Source organism: Arvicola amphibius, chromosome 3, assembly GCF_903992535.2.
Source record: "Arvicola amphibius chromosome 3, mArvAmp1.2, whole genome shotgun sequence".
Classification (NCBI taxonomy): domain Eukaryota; kingdom Metazoa; phylum Chordata; class Mammalia; order Rodentia; family Cricetidae; genus Arvicola; species Arvicola amphibius.
This window is the reverse complement of record NC_052049.1, coordinates 174,642,869-174,654,797: the sequence shown is the minus strand read 5'-3', so window position 1 is coordinate 174,654,797 and position 11,929 is coordinate 174,642,869. Positions and strand designations below refer to the sequence as shown.

Sequence of the window (11,929 nt, the reverse complement as noted above, 5' to 3'; positions counted from 1 at the left end):
TCGCCGGCCTGTCCAGACCTCGGTTTATTCTTTAGAAGTTGGGAAGGGTGCCCCTCCCCCACCCCAGCTACCAAGGGCTTCCAGCTAGCCGGACTGGCTAAGGCGTGTCCCGGGACCCACTCGCGACTTCGGGGGCGGGGCCTCTCCGTTGGGGCGTGGCTTTTGGGGCGGGGGCGTAACAGGCCAATGGGCAGAGAGGTGCGGGACGGGGCGGGGCCTGTACGCGGGTGCGGCGCGCTGCGGGGCGAGCGACGCAGGCAGAAGCGGGCCGCGCGCTGAAGGCCAGTCGGCGCCGCTCGGAGCCGGCCGCGGGATTGGCTGCGGCACTCGCGTGTCAGGCGGTTGCTAGGCTCCGGCCGCGCGCCCCGCCCTCGCGCTCGGCGCCCTCTCACCGCTCGGTACGTGATCGCGCGGAGGCTGCGGCGCGGCGCTCGCGCTCCTGGGGCTCGGGGGCGGCAGCGGCGGCAGCTTCGCGCGGAGTCCCCGGGGAGCGGCGGTGGTGTCCCTGGGCCCGGAGGAGCGAACACCTGCCGCGGCCCGCCCGTGGTGCCGGGTGAGTGCGCCGCCCGTCCCCGCCACCGTGTGCCTGCCTGCTGGGGCCGTGATCACCGCTGCCGCCAGCGGAGCCTTCCGCGGAACACCTGCTGCTACTCCCTTTCGACCCGGGGCGGGGACACGGCCACGGACGTCCTTGCGGGTGAGGAGGCGGCGCCGCCGCCCGGGCGGAGCCGCCCCTCGGCTCCCTGTCCGGTGGATGAAGGCTCGGAGCGTTGGGCGAGGAGGCCGGAGCTGCGCGCCGCGGCGACGGGCCAGGCCTCAGACCCGGCCCGCGCTCCCGGGAACGCGGGGCCTGCGCATCGGCCGCGGGTGTGTGCGGCCTGCGGGCTGCCTCCGGGTTTCCAGGGAGGGGTCGCGGCCCAGTTAGGCGGCATCTCTGCTGTGGGGCTCCTGCCAGAGGCTGGGAAGGGCGCCGCCCCCGCCTCTTGCTTTGAGCTGCTCGGCGTCTTGGGGTTCTTTCCTCCCCCTCAGTTGCGCTTCTTTGGAAGCCTCCTTTACTACCTTTGCAGTGGGTTTTGGAAGACCAGGTTCATTTGCGAGCATATTTCGAAAATGTTCCCAGAGGAAACACCGGGTCTCCTCAGAGTCCTTTTGCTAATAATTCCAAGTTCATTTATTGACAAACCCAACGGGCAATTAAAAATGCATCTTTTAATCTCGGCAATTTGAGAAGCTTTTGTAAAGTTGAATGACATCAGGATTAGTTTTCATGGTGATGACGAAGTTTTTGACTGGTCTGCCTAGTCTGGGGCAGTACCTTTATAGCCTAGAGGGCTAACTTAAGAGTCCAGCCTGCTGTTTCCCTAAATAAGCAAGTAGAAGTAGTTCCTGGCGTGGAAGCCAGACTCGTGAAGTGAGGGTGGTGTTTATAGGACATAACTCCAGATAGAGTTGGGTTTGCTTCCAGATGTTCTGGAGAGTGATGGAGATGGGGCGTTGCAATTATATCAGCTTATATCATGCTTAATTGTCAGAAACATACTTTTAGAATGTTCCAGTTCTGAAAAAGAACTGAAGCAGTAACGGATTGTGTAGGCGTACAAATCGATGGTTTGAATATGAAGAATTGAAGTTCTTTCTGCCTTGAAGTCAAGGACATAGCCTGCATGCTTAAAGGACATAGGGGCTGTTGGAGAAATCAGGTTTCTCCAGGGAGTTGGTAGCAAGGCCTGTGGGATCCTGTGTGAAGGTAGGCGTGAGTAGCACTATGCGGGCAGGCAGCGGGTGCAAACATGAAATGTGCCTCCGTTGACAACCTCAGCGGACAAGTCCTCACTGTTCTTAAAAACAGAACAAAAACTGATTGGGCAAAACGCATTCATTTAGCAAATGTGTAGCTTTACTACCTGCCAACTTCTGGGTAGGCCTTGGGACCCGTGGATGTAATGCAACTTGTTTTGTCCTTAAGGGAGTATTTTGGGATTCAGTGAGTGAGAATTATAACCCATGATTAGTAGCTGCCACCTACAGAATGTGCTTACATGATAACCTGAAGAGAGAATTCCTGAACCATTGCATTCAGGGCCAGCACGGATTAGCTGGGGGACATAAAGGTTTGTTCACCCGGAGCTACATGTACACGAGTGTCTAAAATAGTACCTGGGAGTCTTCCAGCTAGACAGGTGGGAGCTCTGGGCCTTCTTTGCACATAGGAGCTCCAATTTTACAGGGTACAGGAGCCTTGGAATACTTTTTATTGTTTGAGTGGCACAATCTAGGCCTGTGTTTAGAAAGATATGTTGGTGTCGCTTAGGGAATGGCAGAGAGAGATGTCAGGACCTCTGGTAGTGAAGTGAGCCAGCATAGAGGAGGAAGGAGAGAGAGCCATTTGAGAGGGAATGGCTAGCCTAATGGGAGAGACAGTGTGGGGTCAGGAATGTGCAGGCCAGAAGTCTTAAGTCTGACCAAAGATCTAAAACCACTTCTGGGGGCTAGGCTCAGTTGTAGACCTCCAAACCTTTTGCTGTTGAGACAGGGTCTCCTGAAGCCCATGCTGGTTTAAACCTATTATGTAGTGAGGCAAGCATTGAACTGCTGAGCTTTCTGCCTCTACCCTCGAAGTTCAGGGAGAAGGCCTGAGCCACCATACTCACCTTTCAAACTCCTGACTCCTGAATGGGTGACTGACAGATTTGCTGGTCTGTTAGGTATTAAGAATGGTGAGGTTTGAAGGAATTAGAGGGGGTTGACTTTGACTGGAAAGGAGAGATCTAGCATTTGATTGTTAAAAAACTTGTAGCTTGGTGGAGTGTGTAACTGTAAATCCTAGGATTTGTGGAGTCTGAGATAAGAGAAGAAGATTGGGAGTTCCAGGGCAGCCTGGACTGTGTTGTGAGACCCTGTCTCAATACCTGCCCTCTCTCCTACTTGAACATGGAACATTGTATTTTCTTTTTTCCCCCTGAGACAGGGTGTCACTGTGTTAGCCCTGGCAGTCCTGGAACTCTTCTGTAAACTAGACTGACCTTGAACTCAGATCTTCCCCTCTGCTTCCTTAGTGTTGCAGTTAAAGGCTCAGCCATCATGCCTAGCATGTTCAGTCTTTTACCTTACAAATGGAGGTAGTTTTTCCTGCATCCTGGGTCAGTGATGAGATAGACTTGCATTTCTGGTTTGTGTATTCTGATACTCAGGAGAAGAATTTCAAAAACTTCTGTGTGTGGCTTAGCACACATTTATGTGAGTGCACTTACACATATGGAGACCAGAGGAGATTCTCTCTATTATTACTCTCCACTTTATTTTTTGAGACAGGGTCTCTTGATGGAGGATTCTCATTGGCTAATAAACAAACTGCCTTGGCCTTTTGATAGGGCAAAATTTAGATAGGTGGAGTAGACAGAACAGGAAAAAGGAAGTGAGGTAGATGGCTCAGACAATTGCCCTGTCTCTACAGCCAGATGCTACGAAGCTCCAGCCCAAGATGGATGTATGCTAGAATCTTTCCGGTAAGCATCACTTCGTGGTGCTACACAGATTATTAGATATGGGTTAATCAAGATGTGAGAAAGAGGCTGAAAATAATGGGCCAGGCAGTATTTAAAAGAATACGGTTTCCATGTAATTATTTCGGATAAAGCTAGCCGGTGGCTGGGAGCAGGGCGGCGGGAAGCCGGCCCGGCCCACAGCTCCCATCACTACAGTCTCTCACTAAACTTGAAGCTTTTATTTCTCCTAAATTAGCACTAGCTGGCTGGCTAGTTCTGCCTGTTGTTTCTGGAATTCTTGCTTGTCGCAACATTCTAATCCACAGAACCACAATCTAGCTCCCTGAAATCCTTATACTAGTTGAGGAAATTGAGTCACTGAAGAAAGAACATGTCACACTCCACACCTTATTGTGTACACAGTCAGGAATTTATGTTTTTCTTTCACTATTTATTTACTTACTTTTTTTTTTTAGTTCTGTGTTTGCATGTGTCTATGAGTGTATGACTTGAGCTTATGGGTGCCTGAAGACGCATTGGATCCTCTGCAGCTGGAGTTACAGACAGTTCATAACCTCCATATGAGTGCTGGGATCTGAACTCAGGTCCTTTGGAATAGCAACAAGTGCTCTTAACTGTTAAGATCTTATACTTTTAAGAGAAAGTTTCAGGTAGTTTAGGCTGGCCTCAAACTGTGTAGCTGAAGATGGCCTAGAACTTCTGATTCTCTTGCTTTCACCTTCTGAATGCTAGTACCACAGATGTACACCACCATGCCCAGATGATCTTTTCTTTTGGGTTTTTCTGTGTTAATAGTCCTGGTTGTCCTGGAACTCTGTGTAGACCAAGCTGGCTTCAAACTCACAGAGATCCACTTCCCAGTGCAAAGTGTGTGTGCCACCATGCCTGGCTCATTGCATAATTTTTTAATTTCAAGAACATCTGAATCTGGACTCATGCCTTCAATCCCAGAACTCTGGAAGTTCAGGTGATATGATCAGATGCTTGGGACCACCCTCTGGTATACAGCCAATATGAGGACACCTGTAGTTTTTTCTAGTTCTGGATTATTATCATTAAAGATTTGCATACATAGATTTTTGTAAGAAAATAGGTGTTTATTTTTTCTGAGCTAAATGTCCAGAATACAATTGCTGGTTTGTATAGTGTTGATTGAGTTTGTGCCCAGTCCTCATTCTGCCCTGTTCCTGCAGTCGTTAAGTCCCAAAGAAATCACACAGAGGTCTACATTAATCATAAACTGGTTGGCCCATTAGCTCAGGCTTATTAACTCTTATAACTTAACATTAGCCCATTTCCAGCACCCATATGGTGGTTAACAATCCTGAAACTGGAGTTATGACAGGATCCAACACCCTTTTCTGGCCTTTCTGGACACTAGGCATACACATGGTATATTCAGACAAAATTCCCATACACATAAAATAAAAGTAATTTGAAAGCGCCATTCTTGTGAAGGACCTAAGTTCTGTTCTCAACACCCATGTGTAGCAGCTCCCAACTGTCTGTAACTCCAGCTCTAGGGAGTTAGTTTACTATCTTCTGTAGGTACCTACATGCATTTGTAGACAGAGATACGTAATTAAAAAAAATCTTGGCTGGGTGTGGTGTTGCATACCTTTAATCTCAGCCTGGTCTACATAGAGAGTTCCAGGCTACACCATGAGACCCCATCTTTAAACACACCCTTACTGCTTTTCAAGTTCTATGCTAGTTGTTCTGGCACAATATTGAAGAAAGCCAAGGGCTTAGGCCCTAGGACCTGGTTGGAGAATAAACTTCAGCTGTACCTTCAAGAAGTCTTAGTTTGGTGAAAGCAGTAGCAGGAAGGTCAGTGTCTGTGGTAGAAAATGTAAGTAGAGACAAAAAACTTGACATACTCATTGGGGAGTTCTGGAAGGTTGGGTTGGATCCAGAATGCTAGCATAGAGGAACTTAGAGGAATTGGGAGCCCTGAATGTCTTGGAGTACAGCTGTGATGGGGTCAATTTCTGCTTTTTTTTTTTTTTTTTTTTTTTTTTTTTTTTTGAGACAGGGTTTCTCTGTGTTGCTCTGGCTGTAGGCCAGACTGGCCTTGAACTCCAGTCCCTGCTGGAGAGATGACTCAGCAGTTAAGATCATTGGCTGGTTTTCTAGAGGTTCAGAGTTCAATTCCCAGCTCCCATATGGGCCGTTACAACTGTCTATAACTGTAGTCCTATGGGATCTGATGCCCTCTTCTGGTATGCAGATGTCCATGCAGACAAAACATCCATATGTGTAAGTAAATCTTTATAAAAAGAAGCATTAGCCATTGCTTTGGTTCAATGGGGAGAGAGTGGATGTGAACCAAGTCAGCAGTGAGGAATGAGGTGGAGAGAAACAGGGTTCAAGACAGAACTCTTGTGAGTATATGGGACCTGTTGAGTGGAAAGGTCAGGAAGTGACTGACCAAGAAGAGACTTGGAATACAAAAGTGATCACTTTGGCCACGAAGAACACTTGTGTTTTTGTAACGGGAAGGATGGATGAGGAAGCTAACTAACTACTTGGGCATACTAGGCAAGGACTTAAGGACTTTACCAGTGAACTGCATCTCCAAACGTATAACTGCCACTCATTCCTCAGTTTTTTGTTTTTGTTTTTTTTTTTTGAGACAAATTTTTTTTTCTTTTTTCCCCAAGACAAGGTTTTTCTGTGTAGCTCTGGCTGTCCTGGAATTAGCTCTTTAGAGCAGACTGACTTCAAACTCACGGAGCTCTGCCTACTTCTGCCTCCCAAGTGCTGGGATTAAAGGTGTGCATTACCACCACTGCCCGGTGAGACAAAATTTTGTTAGTTCAAGCTGACTTTAAATTTGTAACTCCTACATCAGCTTCCAGAGCACTAGAGTTATGGGTATGTATCACCATAACTGATTTCCATAACTTTTTTTCTCTTCCTCTGGAAGGTCTCTCTGTGTAGCTCAGGTTAGCCTGGTACTCACTCTGTAGGCATGCCCGGACTCTTGATCCTCCTTCCTTTACCCGCTCAGTTCTATAATATGTAGTTCTATAGCCTCCTTTATACACACACACGCACGCACGCACGCACGCACGCACGCACGCACGCACGCACGCATGGTTTTTTGAGATAGAGTTTCCCTGGAACTCACTCTGCAGACAGGCTGGACTTGAACTCAGAGATCTGCTTGCCTCTGCCTCCTGAGTACTGGGATCAGTGGTCTATTGCTACCCATACAACTTTCTTGATGAAGGGTACAGTTAACATAGTGGAATGGCAAGTGGCAACAGGCCCATTTTTTATGGAAGGTTAAAAAAAACCTGAGGACTTAGCTGGGCATAATGGTACATGCCTGTAATCTTAGCACTTTCTGTACTGGGAGACTGGGATATTCCAGGCCAGTTTGGGTTACATACATGATGAGTGGTACTGCTTTACAGGAGACACAAAGGGAGAAGTATTGAAAATAAGAGCAAGGCCTGGTCTAGCTAGGATGTCAGTTATGAGAACTAGACTTAAGTAGTTGCAGATTGTGATTGCACGGGTTATAAACTTCCAGAGTGTCAGAGAAAATAAGAGACTTTGTATGAGCATCAAAGAGCAAGAGAACTTGAAAGAGTATTGAACCTCAGAGGACCTTGAAGTGGGAATTAATGTAGGTAGGGTGTTGAAAGTGTGCTGTGTGTTGGTCCAGGTTTTCCCCACCTTTTCACCTCTTTCCACTTAAGAACATTTCTGTATCTTTGCAACCATTTTTGAGCCTTTTTTTTTTTTTTTTTTTTTTTTTTTTTTTTTTTTTTTTGAGACAGTTTGTCTATGTAGGCCTCGTCCTGCAGCTTACTATGTAAATCAGGCTGTCCTCCATCTCCAAGTGCTGGAACTAAAGGTGTGCTACCACACCCACCTCTAAGCCATTTCTTTTCTTTTTTCTTTTTTTTTTTTGTTGTTTTGTTTTTTGAGACAGACTTTGTAGCCTTGGCTGTCCTGGAACTCATTCATTCTGTAGACCGGCCTGGCCTTGAACTCTTGAGATTTGCCTGCTTCTGCCTCCCAAGTGTGGGATCAAAGGTGTATGCCCATATGCCCAGCTCTTATTAGATTCTTTCACTCCTCCTGTTACATTGTCAACACTACAGGTTGGAAGTAAGGTGATGGTCTTGCTAGTTAATGTGGTCATTTCATACTAGGTCCCCCTAAGCCCATACTTTAAGTTATTCAGTCTTCCTAGGTTGGGTGTGATGGAACTGTAATTCCTGCTTTTGGACTGATACTGCAGCTAGAGGCAGCCTATGCTCCCTAGTGAGGCACTGTCCCAAATGTAGATAGCCTCCCACCGAAATGAAAGCCAACTAGTAAAGATCCCCAAGCAGCCAATGGAACAAAGCAAGCAGTGCTCCTCAGGGTCACAGACTTGCTCTGCCTCTTGACCATCCATCTCTCTTTACTCTGATCACTACTGATACTGCTCAAATAGCAGTTTCTATAAATAGAGATTTAGAGTAGTTTACAAAATTGAGCTAGCTAGAGGGCCTAATTTAGCTTTAATGAATAGTGTTTCCTATTTTTCTAGTGCTTGGGTTTGATAACTAAGCATTTTTTTTTTTTTTTTTTTTTGATTTGGGCCTTGGGAAGAGAGATGGATAGGCTGCAGTGGCACAGGCTTATGAACTATAGAGAGCAAAGATGGCAAAGTCATTCTATGAAGTAAATTTCTACAAAACTTGGGCAATCTAGTGACTTTATTTGACTCATATTTTCTTTTATTTGTTTTTTGTTTGTTTGAGAGAGTGTCTCATTCTAGCTCTGGCTGATCTGGATCTCACTATGAAGACCTGGCTTCCTGCCTTTGCTTTTCCAGTGCTGGGATGATAGGCATGTGCTAATATGCCTGGTATTTTGACTTAAATTTTTATGCATATGTAAACATTTGTGTGTGTGTTTTTAAAAATGATTTATTTATTTTTATGTACATTGGTGTTTTGCCTACATGTATGTGTGTGAGGAAGATCCCCTGGAACTGAAGTTCCAGACGGTTGTGAGCTGCCGTGTGGATGCTGGAAATAGAACCAGGGTCCTCTGGAAGAGTAATCAGTCAGTGCTCTTAACCCCGAGGCAGCTCTTCAGCCCCTGTGTGTGTATATTTTTAAAAATGTGTATGTGGATGGTGTGTGTTTGTGGAGGCATGCATGTATGTGTCATGACACATGTGTAGGCCATAGGATAACTTTGTGGCGTTAGTTTCCTCTTCTGCAGATACCCTATCACGGATTTATATTTTTACCCCAGATACATATATACATAAATATATATGCCTGCCAGCCCGCCAGGGTCTTATAGCCCAGGCCTCAAACTCACTGCTGGGAATCAAACTTGCTAAAATAACAGGTTACCTTCAACTTGTGATCCTCTTGCTTGTACCTCCTGTGTGCTAAGATCCCAGGTGTGTACCACCACTCAGGTCATAAGTGCTGGGGATCAAACCCTGGGGCTCATCATATTCAGTAAGCACTCAACAAATAGCTGTGTTTCCAGCCTGACCAGAATCAATACTTCAAGAAACAACAGACTAAGAAGGTACAACTGAAAAATATGAAATGGCTCAGCAGTTAGACACATCATCAAACTGGACAGCCTGAGTATATCCACATGGTAGAAGGAACGAACTAACTCCCACAAATTGTCCTCTGACCTCCACATATACTGTGGTATCCCCTTCCCAAGTAAATATCAACTTCCTGCCTTTTTTTTTTTTTTTTTTGAGGCAGAGTTTCTCTGTGTAGCCCTGGTTGTCCTGGAACTCACTCTAGATCAGGCTGGCCTTAAACTCAGAAATCCACCTGCCTCTACCTCCCAACTGCTGGGATTAAAAGCATGTGCCACCACTGGCAAAAAACAACAAACAAACAATTTTTTTTTTTTTTAAAAGAAATGGCTCAACTGGAGTCAAGAGTTAGAGCATGCTTTTAATCCTGAGAAGCCTGCTTTACATAGCAAGTTTCAGGGCAGTAAGGACTATGTAATGAGACCCTATCCAAACAAAACAGCCACAACCAAAAACCCAAACTCAACTGAAGAGACTGGAGAGATGGCTCAATTGTTAAGAGCTTTGAGGAACCCAGCACACACATGGCAGCTTGCAACCATTTATAGCTTCAGTTCCATAGGATTCATTGCCTTCTTCTAGCCTTCATGGGCATGGGCACTACATACTTGTGAACAGACATGTATATATAGGAAAATAACCCATACACATATAAATAAAAATATATCTTCAGAAACAGAACTTAAGTCAGGTGTAGTTGTTCAAGCCTAAAATCTCAGTACTGAGAAGGCTAAAGTAAGAGAATTAACGTGACGTTTAAGACAAACCTGAACTAATTAATGAATTCCAGGCTACCCTGGGTTGCCAGCTGAGACCTTGTTCAGAAACAACCCCTCTCCCCCAAAAGGAAGAAGAAACAAAGAAAGTGAAAATTATCCAGTAGATTGTTCCCATTAGAATCCTGTTTTTTTTTTATTTATTTATTATGTATACAATATTCTGTCTGTGTGCATGCCTGTAGGTCAGAAGAGGGCACCAGACCCCATTACAGATGGCTGTGAGCCACCATGTGGTTGCTGGGAATTGAACTCACGACCCTTGGAAGAGCAGGCAATGCTCTTAACCTCTGAGCCATCTCTCCAGCCCCCTAGAATCCTGGTTTTTTAAAAAATATTAATAGGGAGGCTGATGTAACCCAGTTTGGAGAATTATATTGCTAGGCATGGCATGCATAAAGCCCTGGGTTCAGTCTCTAGGACTACATAAATCTGGGGTGATGATGCCAACCTGAATCTTAGACACAGATGCGCGCGCGCACACACACACACACACCATCAAAAGTTCAAGACTGGCCTGGGCAACTTGAGACCCTGTCTCTGAGATGGCAACATGTACTTACTGTTCTTTCAGAGAATTGCCTAGGATTGGCCCAGAAACAACATGGTGGCTCATAGTCCATAACTCCAGTTCCAGGGGATCTGATCCTTCTGACCTTTTTCTGACCCCAGGCACACATATAATGTACATACATACATGCAGGTAAATGTTCATACAGATAAATAAATATAAAAAAAATGCAAGTGAAAAACAAACACTGCTGTTCAGTATGTATGTATGGTGCACACCGTTGTTCCCAACACTTGGGGAGGAGGAGGCATTAGCCTCAGCTACATAGCTAAATTAGAGGCTAGCCTGGGCTTATATGAGAATATGTTTCAAAAAACTCAGAGCTGAGCATGGTGGTGTACACCTTCAGTCTTGGGAGGTAGAGACAGGCAGATCTATGTGTGTTCAAGGTCAGCCTGGTATACGTAGAAAGTTCCAGGCTAGCTGGGGATACACAAAAAGTGGGTGGGAAGCACTGAGAAAAAACTGGGAATGGTGCCACACATTTGTAATCTCAGCACTTGGAAGGTGAAGGCAGGAGGATCTTGAGTTCAAGACCGGCCTGTGCAACATGAGACCCTTTTTCAGAGAATCAGGACAAAGTATAAGGGCTGAGGAGGTAGCTCAGTTAATAAAGAACTTACTGTATAAGCATGAGGACCTGAGTTTGAGCCCTAGCTTTCCTCAAAAGGTGGTTCTGTGGTAAGGGCTTGTAATCCTAATGTCCTGATGCTCACTGGTCTTCACCTAGAGTAACTGTTAGGCCTTGTGTCTGAGTGAAAGATTTTGTTTCCAGCCACAAGGCAAGCTTTCCTGAAAGATGGCACTTGTGGCTGACGGGCTGCTTGTGCACACAGCACTGTACTCCCCCCACACCTGCGCAGTGCACCTCCAAAGAAAAAGATTTTGGAATTAATTTTACATCTTTGCTCTCTGAAATTTTATAATTTTTGGTCTTGAATGGACTGCGTAAAGCATTTAATTTCCTTACAATGGTCTTTTGACAAGCAGGATGACTAATGGTGAGATGGGCAGGAGACTAAAGTGACATTGCCCTCTTTGGTGGTGGTTAGTATGGTAAGTCTATTTCTGTTTGGGTGCTCACCAGTGTTCTTCTCTTTTGTTCCTTCAGGGCCTCTGCTTTCCAGGAAGACAAAAGCTTTCAAAGCTGCCTGACACTGGATGGTGAGGTGAGATACCTGAAACAACTCTGTAGAGGAGAGAGGAAGGGGATAGTGGGCTTCCTGGCAACGTGATTAGCCACCTGGTTTTAAAGCAGTAACAGTGAGGAGAAAGCTCTGTCACATAGTACCTTTATTTAGTTAGTGGCTTCTGGGGATGGAGCTAAGGGTCTCTAATATGTTAGGCAAACACTCTTATCACTGAGCTGCATTTTCCTTTTACCATGTGGGTCCTGGGGCTCAAACTCAGGCCATTAGGAGCGATGGTAAGGGCCTTTATCTAGGGTGGACCCAAGAGTTTGTAATGTTTGTAGCCACACAGAGACCAAGTC

At 45.9% G+C, this 11,929-nt stretch overlaps 1 protein-coding gene across 6 annotated transcripts in view; it reads left to right on the top strand.

The window, feature by feature from the left end:
• The first annotated feature begins 244 nt into the window (after nt 1-244).
• The window catches only part of Dag1 (dystroglycan 1), a 68,043-nt gene continuing 56,358 nt past the window's right edge, over nt 245-11,929 (top strand). For 2 of the 6 annotated variants that reach the window (XM_038323602.1, XM_038323605.1), the window contains exons 1-2: nt 245-398; nt 11,549-11,606. The gene's annotated coding sequence lies outside the window, so the exon portion shown is untranslated. The other 4 variants (XM_038323604.1, XM_038323606.1, XM_038323603.1 and 1 more) reach the window with 2 other exon arrangements.